Below are 24,113 nucleotides of genomic sequence, written 5' to 3' on the forward strand. Positions count from 1 at the left end.
TTAACAGACCCATCACAAGCACGGAAATTGAAACTGTAATCAGAAATCTTCCAGCAAACAAAAGCCCAGGTCCAGACGGCTTCACAGCTGAATTCTACCAAAAATTTCGAGAAGAGCTAACACCTATCCTCCTCAAACTCTTCCAGAAAATTGCAGAGGAAGGTAAACTTCCAAACTCATTCTATGAGGCCATCATCACCCTAATACCAAAACCTGACAAAGATGTCACAAAAAAAGAAAACTACAGGCCAATATCACTGATGAACATAGATGCAAAAATCCTCAATAAAATTCTAGCAATCAGAATCCAACAACACATTAAAAAGGTCATACACCATGACCAAGTGGGCTTTATCCCGGGGATGCAAGGATTCTTCAATATCTGCAAATCAATCAATGTAATTCACCACATTAACAAATTGAAAAATAAAAGCCATATGATTATCTCAATAGATGCAGAGAAGGCCTTTGACAAAATTCAACATCCATTTATGATAAAAACTCTCCAGAAAGCAGGAATAGAAGGAACATACCTCAACATAATAAAAGCTATATATGACAAACCCACAGCAAACATTATCCTCAATGGTGAAAAATTGAAAGCATTTCCCCTAAAGTCAGGAACAAGACAAGGGTGTCCACTTTCACCGCTACTATTCAACATAGTTCTGGAAGTTTTGGCCACAGCAGTCAGAGCAGAAAAAGAAATAAAAGGAATCCAAATTGGAAAAGAAGAAGTAAAACTCTCACTGTTTGCAGATGACATGATCCTCTACATGGAAAACCCTAAAGACTCCACCAGAAAATTACTAGAGCTAATCAATGAATATAGTAAAGTTGCAGGACATAAAATCAACACACAGAAATCCCTTGCAATCCTATACACGAATAATGAGAAAGTAGAAAAAGAAATTAAGGACACAATTCCATTAACCATTGCAACAAAAAGAATAAAATACTTAGGAATATATCTACCTAAAGAAATTAAAGACCTATATATAGAAAACTATAAAACACTGATGAAAGAAATCAAAGAGGACACTAATACATGGAGAAATATACCATGTTCATGGATCGGAAGAATCAATATAGTGAAAATGAGTATACTACCCAAAGCAATTTACAAATTCAATGCAATCCCTATCAAGCTACCAGCCATATTTTTCACAGAACTAGAACAAATAATTTCAAGATTTGTATGGAATTACAAAAAACCTCGAATAGCCAAAGCAATCTTGAGAAAGAAGAATGGAACTGGAGGAATCAATCTGCCTGACTTCAGGCTCTACTACAAAGCCACAGTCATCAAGACAGTATGGTACTGGCACAAAGACAGACATATAGATCAATGGAACAAAATAGAAAGCCCAGAGATAAATCCACACACATATGGACACCTTATCTTTGACAAAGGAGGCAAGAATATACAATGGAGTAAAGACAATCTCTTTAACAAGTGGTGCTGGGAAAACTGGTCAACCACTTGTAAAAGAATGAAACTAGATCACTTTCTAACACCGCACACAAAAATAAACTCAAAATGGATTAAAGATCTAAATGTAAGATCAAAAACTATAAAACTCCTAGAGGAGAACATAGGCAAAACACTCTCCGACATAAATCACAGCAGGATCCTCTATGATCCACCTCCCAGAATTCTGGAAATAAAAGCAAAAATAAACAAATGGGATCTAATTAAAATTAAAAGCTTCTGCACAACAAAGGAAAATATAAGCAAGGTGAAAAGACAGCCTTCAGAATGGGAGAAAATAATAGCAAATGAAGCAACTGACAAACAACTAATCTCAAAAATATACAAGCAACTTATGCAGCTCAATTCCAGAAAAATAAATGACCCAATCAAAAAATGGGCCAAAGAACTAAATAGACATTTCTCCAAAGAAGACATACGGATGGCTAACAAACACATGAAAAGATGCTCAACATCACTCATTATTAGAGAAATGCAAATCAAAACCACAATGAGGTACCACTTCACACCAGTCAGAATGGCTACGATCCAAAAATCTGCAAGCAATAAATGCTGGAGAGGGTGTGGAGAAAAGGGAACCCTTCTACACTGTTGGTGGGAATGCAAACTAGTACAGCCACTATGGAGAACAGTGTGGAGATTCCTTAAAAAATTGCAAATAGAACTGCTGTATGACCCAGCAATCCCACTGCTGGGCATACAGACCAAGGAAACCAGAATTGAAAAGAGACACATGTACCCAAATGTTCATCGCAGCACTGTTTATAATAGCCAGGACATGGAAACAACCTAGATGTCCATCAGCAGATGAATGGATAAGAAAGCTATGGTACATATACACAATGGAGTATTACTCAGCCGTTAAAAAGAATTCATTTGAATCAGTTCTGATGAGATGGATGAAACTGGAGCCGATTATACAGAGTGAAGTAAGCCAGAAAGAAAAACACCAATACAGTATACTAACATATATCTATGGAATTTAGAAAGATAGCAATGACGACCCTGTATGCAAGACAGGAAAAAAGACACAGATGTGTATAATGGACTTTTGGACTCAGAGGGAGAGGGAGAGGGTGGGATGATTTGGGAGAATGGCATTCTAACATGTATACTATCATGTAAGAATTGAATCGCCAGTCTATGTCTGACGCAGGATACAGCATGCTTGGGGCTGGTGCATGGGGATGACCCAGAGAGATGTTGTGGGGAGGGAGGTGGGAGGGGGGTTCATGTTTGGGAACGCATGTAAGAATTAAAGATTTTAAAATTAAAAAAATAAAAAACTAAAAGAAAAAAAAAAAGAAAAAGAAATGGGAATACCAGATCACCTTACCTGCCTCCTGAGAAATCTGTATGCAGGTCAAGAAACAACAGCTAGAACCAGACATAGAACAATGGACTGGTTCCAAATTGGGAAAGGATTACATCAAGGCTGTATATTGTCACCTTGCTTATTTAACTTCTACGCAGAGTACATCATGCAAAATGCCAGGCTGGATGAGGCACAAACTGGAATTAAGATTGCCGGGTGAAGTATCAATAACCTTAAATATGCAGATGACACCACCCTAATGGCAGAAAGCAATGAAGAACTAAAGAGTATCTTGATGATGGTGAAAGAGGAGAGTGAAAAAACCTGGCTTAAAAGTCAACATTCAAAAAAGTAAGATCATGGCATCTGGTTCCATCACCTCATGGCAAATAGATAGGTAAACAATGGAAACAGTGACAGACTTTATTTACTTGGGCTCCAAAATCGCTGTGGACAGTGAACGCAGCCATGAAATTAAAAGACACTTACTCCTTGGAAGAACAGTTATGGCAAACCAAGACAGCATATTAAAAAGCAGAGACATCACTTTGCCGACAAATGTCCATATAGTCAAAGCTATGGTTTTTTCAGGAGACACGTTCAAATGTGAGTGTTGGACCATAAAGATAGTTGAACACTGAAGAAGTGATGCTTTTGAATTCTGTGGTGCTGAAGATGACTCGAGAGTCCCTTGGACAGCAAGGAGATCAAACCAGTCAACCATAAATGAAATCAACCTTGAATATTCATTAGAAGGACTGATGCTGAAGCAGAAGCACCAATACTTTGGCCCCCTGATGCAAGAAGCCGACTCACTGGAAAACACCCTGATGCTGGGAAAGATTGAGGGCAGGAGGAGAAGGGGGCAATAGAGGATGAGAGAGTTGGATGGTATCATTGACTTGATCACCTGAGTTTGAGTAAACTCCAGGAGATAGTGAAGTTTAAGACGAAGGTGTTGACAGGTTTGGTTTCTCCTGATGCCTCTGTCATTGTCTTGCAGGTGACCATCTTCTTGCTGGGTTTACCTCTGTGCACATACATTCCCGTTGGTCCTTCTTCCTTTTCTTATAAATACACCAGCCATACTGGATAAGGGCTCCACCTCCATGGCCTCATTTAACCTTAATTATATCTTTAAAGGCTTCACTTCAAAATATATTACATTGGGAGTTACAGCTTTAGCATATCAATTTGGAAGGAGAGGGGGATGTAATTCACTTCATAAAATCACCCATTCCTATTTTTCTGGTGAATATTCTTAAATTCTTTACATATTCGTATCAGCTTCTTTTTTTAACAATACATGGGGTTTATCAGTATTTACTTATTTTGACCTCTCCATTCACCTGCTTTGCTACAACTTAATTATTCACCCTTCCTTTGCCAGGAACATTTTCTTGATTCCTAGTATCCCCTTTTTACAACATGGAGAACTTTTGATGCTTTTGTCAACTTTAGGAGTCATCTTATCTGGACATTAGATTTCTGCTTTCTTTCTTCAATCTGATTTTGTGTGTTTTCCCGTTTTCAGTGGATTCTTCACAACTTCTGGTTCCTTTACGTATTCTTGACTTGAATTCCAGTTATAAGTCTTAAACACACACACACACACACACACACACACACTTACATTTCATCATTAATAAAGGTATGGCAGAGGAGGGAGAAGCTGATGAACACAGTCAATCCACTGTCTTAAAACAGAAGAGGTACATTTCATATAGAAGTTAATTCTACAGAGTAGAGACCTCTGACTGGGAAAATTTGAACTTGGAAATTCAAGACAGGTTTTGAGTCAACAGAAGTCAAAAAAATTTTTATTCATAATATTGTTTACAATTATTTTAATTAATTTACATTGATTACAGTTATAATGCTAAATGGTTATTCTTGCTTTAGAAGTGTACAGGTATAAGACTCTTCTAAATAAAAACAGTGCCAAAGAAGCTATTTTATGTTAATTTGATCACCAAGTAAGTGCCTTAGGAGTGGCAGATGTAAGGCATGCTACAGAAATCATGCCAACAGAAGACAAACTACCCAGTATCATTATGCCAAGGGAAGGCACAGGTGGCTAGAGAGCAGCAGCTACAGGTCTTTTTATAATGTCATCAAATGGCACACACTTGACTCCAGCTGTTCCTGTGCCAATGGCCAAGGTAATTAGGGATGCCAACATGAGAGAGTTCAGAAGGCACATTCATCCTCATGCCATCCAATGCTGGACCAGAGAAACAATCTTGGGTGGCACATTAACTGGCTTTTGTGCCACAGTAATAATTAGGTTGGAGAGGTCACTTGAACTTTGAAAAGCAGGATAAGGTCCCAAAGGCACAGAATTACAAGTATTTCTATGACCAATAGAAACAGATTTCAAAACCACACAACTCCTACCTAGGGAAAGCAGGGACAATAAAGAGTCTAGAGCTTCAACAACAGTGAAAATTTTAAATATTCTTAGAGTTACAGAAAAGTTTGCAGCAGTACAAAGACCTTTTTTTCTTGAATCATTGGAGAGTAAGCTGTCAACATACTCTGGAATATGCTTGTGGTTATCTCCTACAAGTTTGGATATTGTCAATCAAATCATTAGAATCATGAAATGAACACTGATAACGTTACTCTCATTTAATCACTGAAATTTCACCATTTGTTGCAGTAATGTTCTTCACATCATACAGATCCATTTCTTGATAGATTTAGCTTTTGTGTCTCTTTAGTATAAAATAGTTCTTCAGTCTTTCCACTGATATGAACTTAGAATTTTTGAAGAGCATAGGCTAGATATTAGAATGTCCCTCAATTTGAGTTCAATTGGTGTTTCCACATGATTAGATCCAGATTATGCACATTTTTTATTTTTTGCAGGAATATCACAGAAGGGCTGTTGTTTCCTTATTAAAATATATAAGGTAGCAAATTATTTTTACTTGTTCAGTTTTGATCATTTGATTAACATGGTGATCTACCAGCCTTCTCCACTGTAAAGTAACTCTTCTTCCTTTTGTAAACTGCCTTGTGGGGAAATATTTTAAGACTATATAAATAATACCCTGCCACATTCATTAATGATTGTTGCCTTATTCAAGTACTGTTATGATATTTGCCAAACTGATTTTCCTCATTTTATCATTCCTTTTAGATGTATTAAACAACTTTATTTATTTACTTATGTAATTGCTTATATCGATATGAATGCAGGGTGCCTCATTTTATTATATAATGGATTATAGGCATACTCTGGAGATATTGTGGGTTCAGTTTCAGACCATTGCAATAAAGCAAGTCAAAAGAATTTTTTTGGTTTCCTGTTGCATGTAAAATTTACGTTTACACTATACTGTAGACTATTAAGTGTGCAGCAGCATTATGTCTTAGAAAACAATGTACATACCTTAATTTTAAAAGGCCTTAGAGTGCCTGAAGAACTATGGACAGAGGTTCATAATACTGTACAGGAGGCAGCAAACACAACCATCCCAAAGAAAATGAAACATAAGAAGGCAAAGCGGTTGTCTGAGGAGGCTTTACAAATAGCTGAGGAAAGAAGAGACGTGAAAAGCAAGGGAGAAAGGGAAAGCTACACCTAACTAAATGCGGAGTTCCAGAGAACAGCAAGTAGAGATAAGATTTTCTTCAATGAACAATGCAAAGAAATAGTGGAAAACAACAGAAGGGGAAGGATGAGAGATCTCTTTAAGATAACTGGAAATATCAAAGGAACATTTCATGCAAAGGTGGGTACAATAAAGGACAGAAACAGTAAAGACCTAATAGAAGCAGGAGAGATCAGAAAGAGATCTCAAGAATACACAGAACTGTACAAAAAAGATTTTCATGACCCGGATAACCACAGTGGTGTCGTCATTCACTCAGAGATAAACATTCTAGAGTGTGACGTCAAGTAGGCCTTAGCAACAATATTGCCAATAAAACTAGTGGAGGTGATGGAATTCCAACAGAGCTATTTAAAATCCTAAAAGTTGATGCTATTAAAGTGCTGCACTCAATATGTCAGCAAAATTGAAAAAGCAGTGGCCACAGGACTGGAAAAAGTCCATCTTCATCCCAATTCCCAAGAAGGGTAGTGCTAAAGAATGTTCAAACTACTGGACAATTGCACTCATCTCCCATGCTAGTAAAGTTATGCTGAAAATCCTTCAATCTAGGCTTCAGCATTATGTGAACTGAGAAATTCCAGACATTCAAGCTGGGTTTAGAAAAGGCAGAGGAACTAGAGATCAAATCGCAAACATTCGCTGGATAACAGAGAAAGCAAGAGAATTCCAGAAAAACATCTACTTCTGCTTTATTGACTACGCTAAAGCCTTTGACTGTGTGGATCATAACAAACTGGAAAACTCTTCACCTGTCTCCTGAGTATGTGAGTCAAGAAGCAACAGTTAGAACCTTATGTGGAACAAATGACAGGTTCAAAATTGAGAAACGAGTACAAGTCTGTTTATTGTCACCCTGTTTACTTAGTTTATATGCAGAATACATCATGCAAAATGCCAGGCTGGATGAGTTACAAGCGGGAATCAAGACTGCTGGGAGAAATATAAACAACCTCAGAAATGCAGATGATACCACTTTAATGGCAGAAAATGAAGAGGAACTAAAAGCCTCTTGATGAGGGTGAAAGAGGAGAGGGAAAAAGACAGCATAAAACTTAACAGGAAGAAAACTAAGATCACATGGTATCCGGTACCATCAATTCATGGCAGATAGAAGGGGAAAACATGGAAGCAGTGACAGATCTTCTTCTTGGGCTCTAAAATCACTGTGGATGGTGAACTGCAGCCATGAAATTGGAAGAAGATTGCTTCTGGGCAGGAAAGCTATAACAAACCTAGACAGTGTATTAAAAAGCAAAGACACCACTTTGCTGACAAAGACCCATATTGTCAAAGTTATGGTCTTTCCAGTAGTCACGTATGGATGTGAGATTTGGACCATAAAGAAGGCAGAGTGCTGAAAGAATTGATGTTTTCTAACTGGTGTTGGAGAAGACTCAAGAGTCCCTTGGACTGCAAGGAGATCAAACTAGTCAATCCTAAAGGAAATCAACCCTGAATACTCATTGGAAGGACTGATGCTGAAGCTGAAGCTCCAATATTTTGGCCACCTGATGCGAGGAGTCAACTCACTGGGAAAGAGCTTGATGCTGGGAAAGATTGAAGGCAGAAGAACAAGGCAACAGAGGATGAGATAGTTGGATGGCATCACCAATTCTATGGACATGAACTTTGGCAAACTCCAAGAAGTGGTAAGGGACAGGGAAGCCTGGCGTGCTGAAGCCCGTGGGGTTGCAAAGAGTCAGATACGACATGGCAACTGAACAACAAAACTGTTTAACAAGTGCTATCGTCTGAGTCTTCAGTGAATTGTGGTAGTAAAATAAAACACCACCGTTTACATATCACCATAACAAACAACAAAAAAGTTTGAAACATTGCAAGAATTACCAAAATCTGACAAAAAGCCATGAAATAAGCAAATGCTATTGGAAAAATAGTGTGATGGACTTCCTTGAGGTAGGGGTGCAACAGACTTTTGATTTGTAAAGTATGTAGTATCTATAAAGGACAGTGAAGTGGAGGTGCAATGAAATAAGGTATACCTATATAATCATCCCATACCATTTTCATATATTCATTAAAAATTAAAAATATTTCCTAGTTTCTCTTGTGATTTCTTCTTTGACACTTTCACTGTAGCACTGTTTCATATGCTGTTAGTTGGGAAATTTGTATATGTATGTATGTTACTGACATAATTTAATTCCTTTGGTGTCATATTTCAGTCTTCTAAAGTGTATTGTGCTTTACTTTACGGACCAGCAACAGTCTATGTTTAGTTATTATCCCATAGACATTTGAAAAGAATGTGCATTCTACAGTTGTTGGATATAAGTTCAAAAACTGTCAGTTTAAGCTGGTTAGAGGGTTCAACATGCCATTTTTGGATTTTTTTTTTTTTTTAGTACTTAGTCTTTGAATACTGCATTTGTCTGTTTCTCTTTTTTGTTGTCGGCTTTTGCTTCATATATTTGAAGTTCAGTTATTTTGTACATAAACATTTAGAAATATGTCTTTCTACTTAACTTTATCACAAGTGTCCTTTTTTATCTCTGGTAATACTTCGTCGTGAAATCTAATTTGTCTGATACCTTAATGTTTGCAGGGTATTATCTTTATAATTTCAATCTATTTTGCCATAATAACTTAAGTGTTTCGTCTTAGAGAAAGAATATAATTAGGTCTTGCTTTTTATCCAGTTCCACAATCTTGGACTTAAAAAAATTCAGTCTCTAGTTTTTAATTGTTGTGGGAATTTAATTGAATTTACTATAATTATAAATATTTGGGTTTAAGTATCATGGGTCTTATCAGCATCTTGTTTTGTTTGTTATCTGTTACCCTGTACTGCCCTCTTTGGGGTTCAGTACTTTTAAAGTGTTTTTGCATTTCTGTCTTGACTTTTTATTTTTTACTTTTGGCTGTGCTGGGTCTTCACTGCTGTGCGGGCTCTTCTCCAGTTGCAGCAAGCGGGGCTACGCTCTAGTTGTGGTGCATGGGCTTCTCACTGCAGTAGACTCTCTCTTCAAGAGCACGGGCTCTAGGCACAAGGGCTTCAGTAGCTGTAGAGCATAGGCTCGACAGTTGTGGAGACAGCTTAGATGCTCCGTGACATGTGGGATCTTCCTGGATCAGGGATTGAACCCACATCTCTTGCACTGGCAGGTGGACTCTTCACCATGAGCCACCAGGGAGGCCTTCTCTATTGACTTTTTAAAGTTGCATATCTACTTAAAATTTTGAGAAAATCATCTAGGCACTATAACATGCTGTCTTATCACAGTTTATTTAGAATAATATTATACCACTACAGGTAAAATGTACAAGCATTACAGCAGTGTAATTTTTATTTACCCCAACTCCTTATGATATTATTTCATATCTCTATATAACTACAATAGTGTATTGTTGGTACCTTTACTCTAAACAGTTATAGTTTAAAGACATTTTTCCACTAGGAAAAATAGTTTTATTAGAAGTATTTTAATAATACTTTTATTGATTTTGTTAAGAAAATACTTTAATTGTTAATATTGACCATCTCCAGAGCTCTTCATTCTTTTATGTAGATCCACATTTGTTAGCATATTTGTTCTACCTGAAGAATTTCCTTGTGGTGCAGGAATTTTTCTTGTGGTTCAGATCTGCTGGTGTTGAGCTGTCTCAGCTTTTATTTATTCAAAAGTCTCTTTACTTCATTCTCATTTTAGAATAAATTTCACTGGATATAAAATTGTGTTGAAAGTTTCGATTTTTTTCAGTACTTATGCTCCATTATCTTCTATCATCATTGCTTCTGATGAGAAGTCAGCCATAATTCTTATTAGCTGCTAATACTTCTACATAAATTTTTTATGGGTATTTTAAAGATTTTTCTCTTCATCATTGGTTTCAGTATTTTGGATACTGTGCCAAGATATTGTGGGCCTGGGTAAAGCTGCCTTCTGTTTGGAGCTCACTGAGCTTCTTGTGTCTGTAGACTAACTTCTTTCACCAATTACATATGTTTTATAGAGTACTTGATTTTGTCTCACCTGTTACTGAGGCTTTGTTCATTTTTGCAGTGTTTTCTTTCTTTTCTTCAAATTGGATGATCTCTGTTGAACTATCCTCCTATTCACTAATCTTTTATTATATGGGGCCAATACTTTTTAAAGTAGAATTTTTCATTTTAGATTTCATATTTTTCATTTCTAGAATTCCTCCCCTCCTACTTTTTTAGTTTGTGTCTCTGCTAAGAATCCCTATATATTTAGTAATTATGTTCTTTTAAAATCCTTGAACATGTTTATAACAGCTGCTCCAAAGTGCTTGTCTCCCCATCTCAATCTCTTGGTCATCTTAGGGTCTGCTACTATTAGCTTCTTTTTCTCTTCATAATACATCACATTTCCCTGCTTCTTCACAAACATAGTAATATATTTATGCTGGACATTGTGGATGTCATATTGTAGGGAGTTTAGATTATAATGTCTTTCTTTAAAGGATATTGAATCTTTTGTACTAACAAGCATTAAATTAGTGGTAGATTACTTTGATCCTGCCAAGTTGGTTTTATGATTTTTAAAGGCAATTTTGTAAATTGTCATAGGATGTGGCCCTTATTCTTAAAGGATGACATTTCTGGGGTTTCATATAAATGCTCGGAGGTTGCTTCACTTTGGCTGAACCAGAATTAAAGCATTTCTCAGCACTGTGCAGCATCTCCATTCAGCTCTCTGTCACAGCAGAGGCTCTTTGATAAGCTTTGTCTACTGGGTCCCCACTCTTCACACAGATTCTCCCTTTCTGGTATCTTGCACTGCAAATTCTAGAACCCTCAACATCCCTGAATTCTGAACTCTTATCTCTTGCTCTTCAGCTGAGTGACATCACTGGTCTCTGCTCTGGAAATAGCATACAGGGCTCATCTGCGTATTCTCCACTTATTGAGGATCATGGTCCTGCTGTCCTTACTGTACACTGCCTAAATACGGTTTTCTTATATATTTTGTCCAGTTTTACAGTAAGCGGACAAGTCTGAGAACCAATTTGTCCATTGTGTGGAAGGGGAAGATTCCTCTTTCCCTATTTTAAATCAGTTGAACCACTATTAATTATATCATTTTCTTCTTTGTTTGAATTTAGTAAGAAACAACACTGAACTATAGGGACCAGTGAGAATCTGACACTTTTCTGCAGGACAAGAGATTGAGTATTCCAATAAATGGGGTTCTGTAAATCATTCAGGCTAGATCAGATTGTCATGTAGGTTGTCATTCTACAAAAAGTAGTCTTACTGAAATCTTTGTATACTTTCGTAAAGAATAAAAAGAAAAGACTAGCTTTCTTTGACTTAGTTATGAGTAGTTATCAAGTCATAAATTACTAAGCTTTGGGAAACTTTCTAATCTTTATATGAGCAGTTTGGTATAACTGGAAATGGCATGGATTTTATAATCAAACATAAACATTTCTGAGTTTGAATCATGATTTTCAGTTTTCCTTATCAATTTATCAACTATAAAATAGGCATAATAATTCTACTGGTTAGGATTATTATGCAAATTGAATAATAACATACATAGCCTTGGTGTAATACAGCCATTTTGCAGTTGATTAAGAAAAGTTAATTCCTTTAATGTTTTAAGCTGTAATGATTTTGTTACTGGTAATCATAAAGCACAGCTATAAATTTAAGCAAGCATAAAAACAAGTATCTTCTACTGTTAAAAAAAGAAAGACTTGCATTATTCATCCTACAAGATTAAAACAATTCTTTAAATGGAAGAGCTAAAATTTTATTTTTTTTTACTTTCTTTGAAATGAGTTAAAATTGGAAAAAAATTAGGTTTTACTCTTTGAATGCTTTTACTTGGAGAGATGGACCCTAGTATACAACATTTTATAGAGTTTTATTTGATCCATTTTGGACACAAAATTGATGACGTCATGCTTAAAAGTAGTATTTGTGACATTTAAGGCTCTTAGTGATTAATAGTGCAAACATTATAGCACATTTCAGGGAATTATACAGAATTAGAAAGCAGCTAGTGCCAAGTTTAACACTTATAACTGACCTTCAAAAAATATACTGAAAACTTCTGATTCCAGTTATCCATTTAAGAATATATAAGAGGATACTCTTGCTGATAACAACTAGAACAGCTCAATAAAATAATTTTTTAAATTGTTTGTTTTTTTGAAGACACTGGAGACCTACCAAGGCAGTATTTGAATGACCAAGATCCTAGACAGAAGCAAAGCCCAGAGAGGTCAGTCTGACATTTGGTGCTGCTTTTGCTTTCAAAGCATTTGCAAATTTGTAATTGGTGGCTCAGAGGCTGAGAAACTTAGCAGAAAGCAGTGTTTGAAAAGTTGACAAACCACACAGAGCTCTAGGTAAGAGCCAGGCTCCTCTGTCCTAAACTTTCTCCCAGAGTTTGCTCAGTTTCATGTCCATTGAGTCGGTGATGCTATCTAACCACCTCATCCTCTGCTGCCCTCTTCTCCTTTTATCTTCAATCTTTCCCTGCCTCAGGGTCTTATCCAATGAGATGGCTCTTTGCATCACGTGGCCAAAGTATTGGAGCTTTAGCTTCGGCATCAGTCCTTCCAATGAATATTCAGGGTTGATTTCCTTTAGGACTGACTGGTTTAATCTCTGCGCAGTCCAAGGGACTCTGTGGGACTCACCACAATTCAGAAGCATCAATGCTTTGGCACTCAGCCTTTATGGTCCAACTCTCACATCTGTACATGACTACTAGAAAAACCACAGCTTTGACTGTATGGACCTTTGTCAGTAAAGTGATGTCTTCGTTTTTTAATACGTTGTCTAGGTTTGTCATAGCTTTCCTATCAAGGAGCAAGCATCTTTAATTTCATGACTGCAGTAACTGTCCACAGTGATTTTGGAAAGGAAAGGAGTACAACAAGAATACATATTGTCATCCTGCTTATTTAACTTATATACAGAATACATTATGCAAAATGATGGGCTGGATGATACACACACACAAGCCGGAATCAAGATTGCCAAGAGAAATAAAAACAACCTCAGATATGCAAATCAGTTCAGTTCAGTTCAATCACTCAGTCGTGTCCGACTCTTTGCGACCCCATGAATCGCAACACGCCAGGCCTCCCTCTCCATCACCAACTCCCGGAGTTCACTCAGACTCACGTCCATCGAGTCAGTGATGCCATCCAGCCATCACGTCCATCGAGTCAGTGATGCCATCCAGCCATCTCATCCTCTGTTGTCCCCTTTTCCTCCTGCCCCCAATCCCTCCAAGCATCAGAGTCTTTTCCAGTGAGTCAACTCTGCATGAGGTGGCCAAAGTACTGGAATTTCAGCTTTAGCATCATTCCTTCCAAAGAAATCCCAGGGCTGATCTCCTTCAGAATGGACTGGTTGGATCTCCTTGCAGTCCATGGGACTCTCAAGAGTCTTCTCCAACACCACACTTCAAAAGCATCAATTCTTCGGTGCTCAGTCTTCTTCACAGTCCAACTCTCACATCCATACATGACCACAGGAAAAACCATAGCCTTGACTAGACGGACCTTTGTTGGCAAAGTAATGTCTCTGCTTTTTAATATGCTATCTAGGTTGGTCATAACTTTTCTTCCAAGGAGTAATCATCTTTTAATTTCATGGCTGCAGTCACCATCTGCAGTGATTTTGGAGCCCAAAAAACTAAAGTCTGACACTGTTTCCACTGTTTCCCCATCTATTTCCCATGAAGTGATGGGACCGGATGCCATGATCTTCGTTTTCTGAATGTTGAGCTTTAAGCCAACTTTTTCACTCTCCTCTTTCACTTTCATCAAGAGACTTTTTAGCTCCTCTTTGCTTTCTGCCGTACGGGTGGTATCATCTGCATATCTGAGGTTATTGATATTTCTCCCGGCAATCTTGATTCCAGCTTGTGTTTCTTCCAGTCCAGCATTTCTCATGATGTACTCTGCATATAAGTTAAAAGAGCAGGGTGACAATATACAGCCTTGACGTACTCCTTTTCCTATTTGGAACCAGTCTGTTATTCCATGTCCAGTACTAACTGCTGCTTCCTGACCTGCATACAGATTTCTCAAGAGGCAGGTCAGGTGGTCTGGTATTCCCATCTCTCTCAGAATTTTCCACAGTTTATTGTGATCCACACAGTCAAAGGCTTGGGCATAGTCAATAAAGCAGAAATAGATGTTTCTCTGGAACTCTCTTGCTTTTTCCATGATCCAGCAGATGTTGGCAATTTGATCTCTGGTTCCTCTGCCTTTTCTAAAACCAGCTTAACATCAGGAAGTTCATAGTTCACATATTGCTGAAGCCTGGCTTGGAGAATTTTGAGCATTACTTTACTAGCATGTGAGATGAGTGCAATTGTGTGGTAGTTTGAGCATTCTTTGGATATGCAAATGATGACAGTCTAATGGTAGAAAGTGAAGAGGTATTAAAGAGCCTCTTGATGAAGGTGAAAGAGGAGAGTGAAAAAGATGGCTTGAAACTCGACATTCAAAAAAACTAAGATTATGGCATCTGGTCCCATCACTCCATGGCAAACAGAGGCAGAAAAAGTAGAAGCAGTGACAGATTTTATTTCCTTGGGCTCCAAAATCACTGTGGACACTGACTGGGCTAAGGTTACAAAGTTAGCAGTGTCTGCTGAGGAGGTAGAGCTTTAGGCTGGGACTCCCGAAGGGCTACAGTCTTGATAAAAGTATAAAGTGGAAATACATTCTCAGACTGAAACTCAGCTCAAACAAACTCAATTCCAGAATAGATTAAAATGTAGTTTAACCTTTAACCTAACTATTATACTTGCCAGAAACAAAGTAAATTCTTTCTGGAGGAAAATAATATCATACATAGTCTCAAATTATCACTAAATTTTTAAAATTTTATGTCCAAAATTCAGTTTAAAAAAAGGTAAGAGTAAATAACCCCCAAACAACAGCAACTACCAAAAGGCTTACCAAAAAGGCATTAGTCTGGAGAAAAAGAGGAAAAATACACTAATAAAAGAGAAAAACGGAATAAATATAGTTAATACAAAGAAGGGCAAGAATGGTTAGGTGAAAGAACATATAATAAGTCGGAGAAACAGAAAAGAAATAGCGTACTGTTTTTTATGTCATATGTCAACTAAATGATCCAATTATAGATAGACTGCCTTTTCTTTTTCTTGGTTGTTTCCTTTGCTGGGCAGAAACTTTTTGGTTTGACACAGTCCTGCTTATATATTTTAGCTTTCACTGCCTTTGCTTTTGGTGTCTTAGTCAAAAAAATTACTGCCAAGACCATTGTCAAAGGGCTTTTTCTCAGTGTTTTCTTCTAGGAGTTTTATGATTCCAGGTATTGCATGTAACTCTGTAACCCATTTTGAGTTTTTTTTGTGAGTGCACCCAGTTCCATTCTTTTGCATGGCACCTCACTCCAGTACTCTTGCCGGGAAAATCCCATGGATGGAGGAGCCTGGTAGGCTGCAGTCCATGGTGTCGCCAAGAGTCGGACACGACTGAGCGACTTCACTTTCACTTTTCACTTTCATGCATTGGAGAAGGAAATGGCAACCCACTCCAGTATTCTTGCCTGGAGAATCCCAGAGATGGCGGAGCCCGGTGGGTTGCCGTCTATGGGGTCTCACAGAGTCGGACATGACTGAAGCAACTTAGCAGCATCCACTTTTCCCATCACCATTTACTGAAGAGACTATCCTCTCCCCACTGTGTGTTTCTGGTACCCCTGTCAAAGATTAGTAAACAGTATATGCATAGGTTTACTGCTAGGCTCTCTATTCTGTTCCATTGGTCTCTATGCCTGCTTTTATACCAGTACCATTAAAATATGGAATACAATGTAACCATTAAAGTAATGATATAGATCTGTATTTATTTTATAGAAAACTGTCACTGTAACATTGTTGAATGAAAAAATTCTAGCTGTAAATAAAATGTTTAATATAGAGACTTACATAGAGAAATACTTTAAAGGATGTTCATTTCTGCATAAGAAAATTCCAAGTGATTTTTTTACTTTTTGTTCTTTATATTTTATGGTATTATTTTTTATTATTATTTAGTCCTATAATCAAAAATTTTATTTTCATCTGAGGGCTTCCTGAATCAATGATTTTGCTTACAAAGTATATTATCCTATATATTCATAAGATTGGGTCCTGTTTCAGGTTATTATTTCTTGCAACTGGCATGTAAAAGTCATTTCTTACTAGTAACAACACATGATATCTCTTTAGTACTTCCTGGTTTACAGAGTACTTTCAATACAATATCTGCACAGAGATTCAAAAACAATCTCAAAATGGATTAAGAACCTAAATATGACACCAGATACTATAAAACTCTTAGAGGAAAACACAGGCAAAATACTCTTGTGTAAATTGTGGCAATATTTTTTGGATCCATCTCGTAAAGTGAAGAAAACAAAGCAAAAATAAACAAGTGGGACCTAATTAAACTTAAAAACCTTTGCACAGGAAAGAAAACCATTCACAAAATAAAAAGGCAACCTAGTAAACGGAGAAAATATTTGCAAATGATATGACCAGTAAGGGGTTAATATTCATATATCCCCTTGATCATAGCCTTGTTGTGGTGATGGGGCTTGCATAATTCAGTGACGCTATGAGCCATGCTGTGCGGGGCCATCCAAGACAAACAGGTCATGATGTTCTGATAAAATGCGTCCACTGGAGGAGGAAATGGCAATCCATTCCAGTATTCTTGCCATGAGAACCCCATTAACAGTATGAAAGGCAAAAAGATAAGACTCCTGAAGATGAGTACCCCCAGTTGGAAGGTGTCCAGTATGGTACTGGGGAAGGGCAGAGGGCAAATACTAACATAGCTCCAGAAAGAATGAAAGAGCTGGGCCAAACCAGAAATGATGCTCAGTTGTGGATATGTCTGCTGGTGAAAGTAAAGTCTGATGCTGTACAAAACAATATTGCATAGGAACCTGGAATGTTAGGTCCATGAATCAAGGTAAATTGGATGTGGCCAAGCAGGAGATGGCAAGAGTGAACATAGACATTTTAGGAATCAGTGAACTAAAATGGACAGGAGTGGGCAAATTTAATTCACGTAAACATTATGTCTATTACTGTGGGCAAGAATCCATTGGAAGAAATGGAGTAGCCCTCATAGTTAACAAGAGTCTGAAATGCAGTACTTGGGTGAAATCTCAAAAAGGAGAGAATGATCTCTGTTCGTTGCCAAGGCAAACCTTATTCAATATCACAGTAATCCAAGTCTCTGCCCCAGTCACTGATGCCAAAAAGCTGAAGCTGACAGTTCTATGAAGATCTCTAAGAACTTCTAGAACTAATTAAAAAAAAAAAAAAGATGGCCTTTACATCATAGAGGATTGGAATGCAAAATTAGGAAGTCAAGAGATATCCAGAGTAATAGGCCAATTTGGCGTTGGAGTACAAAATGAAGTAGGGCAAAGGCTTACAGAGTTGTCAAGGGAACAGGCTGGTCATAGCAAACATCCTTTCCCAGTAACCCAAGAGATACTGTACACATGGACATCACTGCTGCTAAGTCACTTCAGTCATGTCCGACTCTGTGCGACCCTATAGACAGAAGCCCACCAGGCTCCCCCGTCCCTGGGATCCTCCAGGCAAGAACACTGGAGTGGGTTGTCACTTCCTTCTCCAATGCACGAAAGTGAAAAGTGAAAGGGAAGTCGTCGCTGAGTCGTGTCCAACTCTTAGCGACGCCATGGACTACAGCCTACCAGGCTCCTCTATCCACGGGATTTTCCAGGCGAGAGTACTGGAGTGGGGTGCCACTGCCTTCTCCAGGACATCACTAGACGGTCAATATCAAAGTCAGATTGATTATGTTCTTTGCAGCCGAAGATGGAGAAGCTCTATACAGTCAGCAAAAACAATACCTGGAGCTGACCATGGCTCAGATCATGAGTTCCTTATTGTAAAATTCAGGCTCAAGCTGAAGAAAGTAGGGAAAAAAAATAGGCTACTCAGTTATGACCTAAATAAAATCTCTTATATTATACAGTGAAAGTAACAGATTCAACAGATAAGATGTGGTAGACAGAGTGCTTGAAAAACTATGGACAGAGGTTCATAACATTGTACAGGAGACAATGACCCAAAGGAAAACATCCCAAAGGGAAAAAAAATGCAAGAAGGCAAACTGATTGTCTGAGGAGGTTTTTTAATAAATGCTGAAGTTTTTATTATAAATAAAAGGGTTTTTTTTTAATATAAATAAAAGCTGAAGAATGAAGAGAAGCAAAAGGCAAGTGAGAAAGGGAAATATATACCCAACTAAATGTGGAGTTCCAGAGAATATTGAGGAGAGATAAAAAGGCCTTCTTACATGAACAATGCAAAGGAATAGAGGAAAAAAACACAATGGAAAAGACTAGAGACCTCTTCAGGAAGACTAGAGATATCAACAGAACATTTCATGCAAGGCTGGGCATGATAAAGGATAGAAATGGTAAGGATCTAACAGAAGCAGGAGAGATTAAGAGAGGTGGGAAGCATACACAAAAGAACTATACAAAAAAAGTCTTAATGACCCAGATAACTACAGTGGTGTGGTCACTCACCTAGAGCCAGACATCCTGGAGTGTGAAGTCAAGGGGGCCTTAGAAAGCATTACTGTAAACAAAGGTAGTGGAAGTGACAGAATTCCAGCTGAGCTATTTCAAATCCTAAAGATGATGCTGTTAAAGTGTTGTAGTCAATATGTGATGAAATTTGGAAAACTTAGCAGTGACCACAAGACTGGAAAAGATTAGTTTTAATTTTAATCCCACAGAAGGGCAATGCCAAAGAATGTTCAAATACTATACAATTATACTCATTTCACATGTTAGCAAAGTTAGCTCAAAATCCTTCAAGCTTGCATTCAGCAGCACATGTACCAAGAACTTCTAGATGTAGAAGTTGGGTGTCAAAGAGCCAGAAGAACCAGAGATCAAATTGGCAACATTTGCTGGATTGTGGAGAAAACAATGGAATTCCAGAGCCTCACTGACTACATTAAAGCCTTTGACTATGTGGATCACAGGAAATTGTGGAAAATTCTTAAAGGGATGAATTTAGACTACCTAAAACTACCAAACCACCTTACATGTCTCCTGAGAAACTTGTATATGGGTCAGGAAGCAACAGTAAGAACCAGATATGGAACAACTGAGTGGTTGCAAATTGGGAAAGGAGTACCTCAAAGCTGTATATTGTCACCCTATTTATATAACTTATATGCAGAGTACAACATGTGAAATGCCAAGGTAAGTGAATCACAAGTTGGAATCTAGATTGGTGGAAGAAATATCAACAGCCTTATATCTTCAGATGATAGCACTCTAATGGCAGAAAGGAAGGAGGAACTAAAGAGCTTCTTGATGAAGGTGAAACAGGAGAGTGAAAAAGCTGGCTTAAAAATCAATAGTAAAAAACTAAGATCATAGCATCCAGTCCCATCACTTCATGGCAAACAGAAGGGGAAAAAGTGGAAGCAGTGACAGATTTTATGTTCTTAGGCTCCAAAATCCCTATGGATGGTGACTGCAGTCATGAAACCGAAAGACATTCCCTCTTTGGAAGGAAAACTATAACAAGCCTAAACAGCATATTAAAAAGCAGAGACATCACTTTGTCAACAAAGGTCTGTATAGTCAAAGCTATGTTTTTTCCAGTGTTGTGTATGGATGTGAGAGTTGGACCTTTATGAAGGCTGAACACCGAAGAATTGATGTTTTCGAATTGTAGTGCTACAGAAGACTCTTGAGGGACTGCAAGGAGATCAAACCAGTCAACCTTAAAGTAAATCAACTCCGAATACTCATTGGAAAGACTGATACTGAAGCTGAAGCTCCAATACTTTGGCCACCTGATGGGAAAAGTGGACTGACTGGAAAAGATCCCGATGCTGGGAAAGACTGAAGGCCTATGAAGTAAGGGGTGGCAGAGGACAAGATGGTTAGGTAGCATCATTGACTCAATGGACATGAAATTGAGCAAACTCTGGGAGATAGTGGAGGACACAGGAGCCTGTTGGGCTGCAGTCCATGGGGTCACAAAGAGTCAGATGCGACTTTGCGACTGACTGACAGCAACATTCATTATTTTTAAAAAGCTCCTATGACTTATCAAAACCCCCCAAAATCTTGATTACAAAATAAGCAGAAGAATTGAATAGACAATTACTTCAAAAAGTATATGCAGATGGCCAACAGGCACATGAAAGGATTCTCAGCATCACTAATCATCAGGGCAGTGCAAATCAAAACCACAATGAGATATCTCCTCACATCAGTCAGAATGGCTATCATTAAGAAGAACACAACAAATGTTGGTGAGGATGTAGAGAAACAGGAACCATCATACACTGTTGGTGAGAATGTAAATTGGTGCAATTACTGTGGAAAACAATATGGGGTTTCCTCAAAAAACTAAAAATAGTGCTACTAGCAATTCCACTCCTAGATATATATCCAAAAAACAAAACCCACTAATTTGTAAAAATACATGCACTTCAATGTTTATAGCAGCATTATTTATAATTACCAAGGTATGAGATAAATAAATAAATGTATAACACATCTTCATATATATATATATATAAATATATATAAAAGCATATCACTCAACCATAAATAAGAATGAAATTTTGCCATTTGAAACACTATGGGTGGACTTGGAGGGCATCATGCTAAGTAAAATAAGTCAGAGGAAGACAAATACTCTATGATATCTAAAAACTACAGCAAACTAGTGAATATAACAAAAGAAGCAGACTTAAGGAACAAACTAGTGGCTACCACTTTGAAGAGGGAAGCAGGAGGGGCAGAGAGAAGCAAATGGTTATTATGGGATTACATGAAATCATCTGCGTGAAACTTAAAAATTGTAAAGTATTATAGAATTCAAAACTTCTTTTATTCAATTAAAAAAATCCAATGTATCGATAGTTACTATATTATTATCATCATTTACACATAAAACTCAAAAGTTACAGACTTTGAAGACAACTTATGACCCAAATTCCATGTATCTACCATCACACCTTCCCATTACTCCCTTCCTTAACATGATCTGGATATAACAAAGAGTAGAGTATACTTCCCAGAAGTGAAAGAAAGCTGATGTAGCTGAGAGGTGAGAGTAGAGGGGCTGTAGATGCCACTTCAAGGAGTTAGAATTTATCCCAAAGGCAATGAGAAGATGCTAAAAGGTTTGTTGTTTTTTTTTTTTTTAAATAAAAAAAAATAAAATAAAAGGTTTTAAATATGGAGGAATGAAATGATAAATTATGATTGTTTTGACCAGGGGTCTGCAAACATATTTTGTAAAGCACCAGAGAGTAAATATTTTAGGCTCTACAAGCCAGACAGTCTCCTGCAACCACTCAACTCTGCCATTGTAAAGCAGTCATACACATTACATAAGTAAGTTTGGCTATGTTTCAATATCACTTCATTTATGGATATGAAAATCTGAATTTGAATATCATGTATTTTAAATATCATACATTTTAAAGTATATTGACACTATTTTTCTTTTCTTTTTTTTTTAAATGATTTAAAACTGTAAAAAGCCATTTGGGGGCTAAATTTGCTTGGTAGGCCATAGTTTGCTGACCTCTAATGTAGAAGATGATCACTTAGGCTATGTGTAAAGTAGACAAAGAGGTCCTTTTTGGCTCATTTCATCAGGTCTAGTACCTACATACTTACTTTTTAATATTCAAGGTCTGCTCTATCATGCTATATATGTCTTTTATCTCTCTACCACCAACAGATATGCTAATGCAAAAAGAATATTCTCAGGTTAAGCATTACATTTTATTTGTGACCCCTTTGTGTTCAATGTAGTCATATTTTTATTCTTTAAGGATGAGATATCTTAGGGGTAGAAGGTAATTTATAGGTAAGAATAGTACTATTTATTTTATAAATTTTTAAATCCAAAGAGGTAATAATTCTTAGTATATAGGCTAGATCATAATTTAAATAGTAATAATTGATTAGAAAACATGATAAATTCTTTAGACAATTTTAAAGTGGAGCATCAAATGTATAGGGTAGATTCATAAGCTTAAATGGAACTTTAAGGCCTTAATGCTCTCTTAAGGCTTTTAATGCTCCTTAAAGGCAGACCTTGGGCTATAAATAAAAAGTTACATACGAAGAATAAGGATGTAGCATTTTGATTGTTCACTTTTACAATAAAAAGGAAAGCAAAAGTATCTCTCATTTCCTTATTTTAGATTTTTATCTTTTACTAGTAAAAATCCTCATGGGTTAAGGTTAGCCTATTAGTAGGAAGTCTGTTTGGCTTTAAACTAACATGGAAAAAAAATAAAATAAAATAAACTAACATGGAGACTTTATATTGTTACTGCCTAGAAAGTGAAAGTGAAAGTGAAGTTGCTCAGTAGTATCTGACTTTTTGTGATTTCATGGACTGTAGTAGCCCATCAGGCTCCTCCATCCATGGGATTCTCCAGGCAAGAGTACTGGAGTGGGTTGCCATTTCCTTCTCCAGAACTGAGACTAAATGCTGAAACAGATATGATTTGAAAAGAAGTTTGTAAGATGGCTTTGATGAGTATGAGTGTGTGCTCTCTCGTGTCTGACACTTTGCGACCCTGTGGACCTGCAGCCCACCAGGCTTTGATGATTATGTATTGGTTAATATAATAGTTAATGTAGCATAAATTATAGAACAGTATAATAATACATTGGGAAAGAAAGTTTATCAGACACTAAACATATAAATATTCATCTCTTTAGTTATTATTTTGGCTAGAAAGAAGCCTGGGACTACAGACATAAAAAAATAAGGAAATAGGAAGAAAATCTACCTTTATTGCTGAGTAGTGGCAGAGGTGAGGAGGAAATAAAGTGACAAAGTCACTTGGGTCAGAAAAATCTAAGAAGTGTTATAATTAAATTTCTGACACTGTGATGTATTAATGCATAGACTTTGGTGAAAATAATAAAATGTTCCCTTAATATACTAATATGCCTGATCAATGTGACTTAACAAAATACAGACAACCAACCAATAACAAAAAGTTCATAAATTTGAAGTAGAGAGATTTTTTTCCATGATCAATGAGTGCACAAAGCAGTTTAATTGAATGATATGAAATTAGAATTTAAACAGCAAACTCATTTCAAAGACAAGATAAACTAATATCATTAACCCATATTAACATCTAAAGCATCAAAGCTTACAGTATAAAACGTCTTCACTATACAGAAGATTCAGATAAAAGAGCCTTCTTGAAGTTTTTGTTGTTTTCAAGATTTTTTGACAGCAATGAAATTTCTATGGAGCAGGATGTGCTGAAAATCAGGAATACCACCTTTGTTATCTGATCTCATTGTGGCAAAAGATCTTATAAAATAAGAACCTAATACAGAGCACAAAGACGTGTAAGAAACTAGTCTATTTTACTGTTCTGTAACTAATAAGTTGAGGATTAAAGCTTATTTGAACTGTTTGAACTTATATTCTCTTTGGATCTACTTTGCACTGTGGTCACTTTAAAAATACAAGTGAGAACATTCAAACTATTACTTCTCAATAAAACCTAAGGGACAAACTGAGCACATTCAAGATCTCAGGGACCTGTCTTGTCCTGTGTCCTGGTTTCTGAAGCTGTACTTCTATAGGGAATGGATTAGAAAGAAATTTAAGCTTGTTAGATACAAAGGTGTCATCCTCTC

At 37.0% G+C, this 24,113-nt stretch overlaps 1 protein-coding gene across 1 annotated transcript in view; it reads right to left on the minus strand.

Moving 5' to 3' along the window:
* Positions 1-24,113, minus strand: part of WDPCP (WD repeat containing planar cell polarity effector) — a 311,304-nt gene that overhangs the window by 38,503 nt on the left and 248,688 nt on the right. The gene's annotated exons all lie outside the window — the stretch shown is intronic.

The sequence above is a fragment of the Capra hircus genome, chromosome 11 (genome assembly GCF_001704415.2).
Source record: "Capra hircus breed San Clemente chromosome 11, ASM170441v1, whole genome shotgun sequence".
Lineage (NCBI taxonomy): Eukaryota > Metazoa > Chordata > Mammalia > Artiodactyla > Bovidae > Capra > Capra hircus.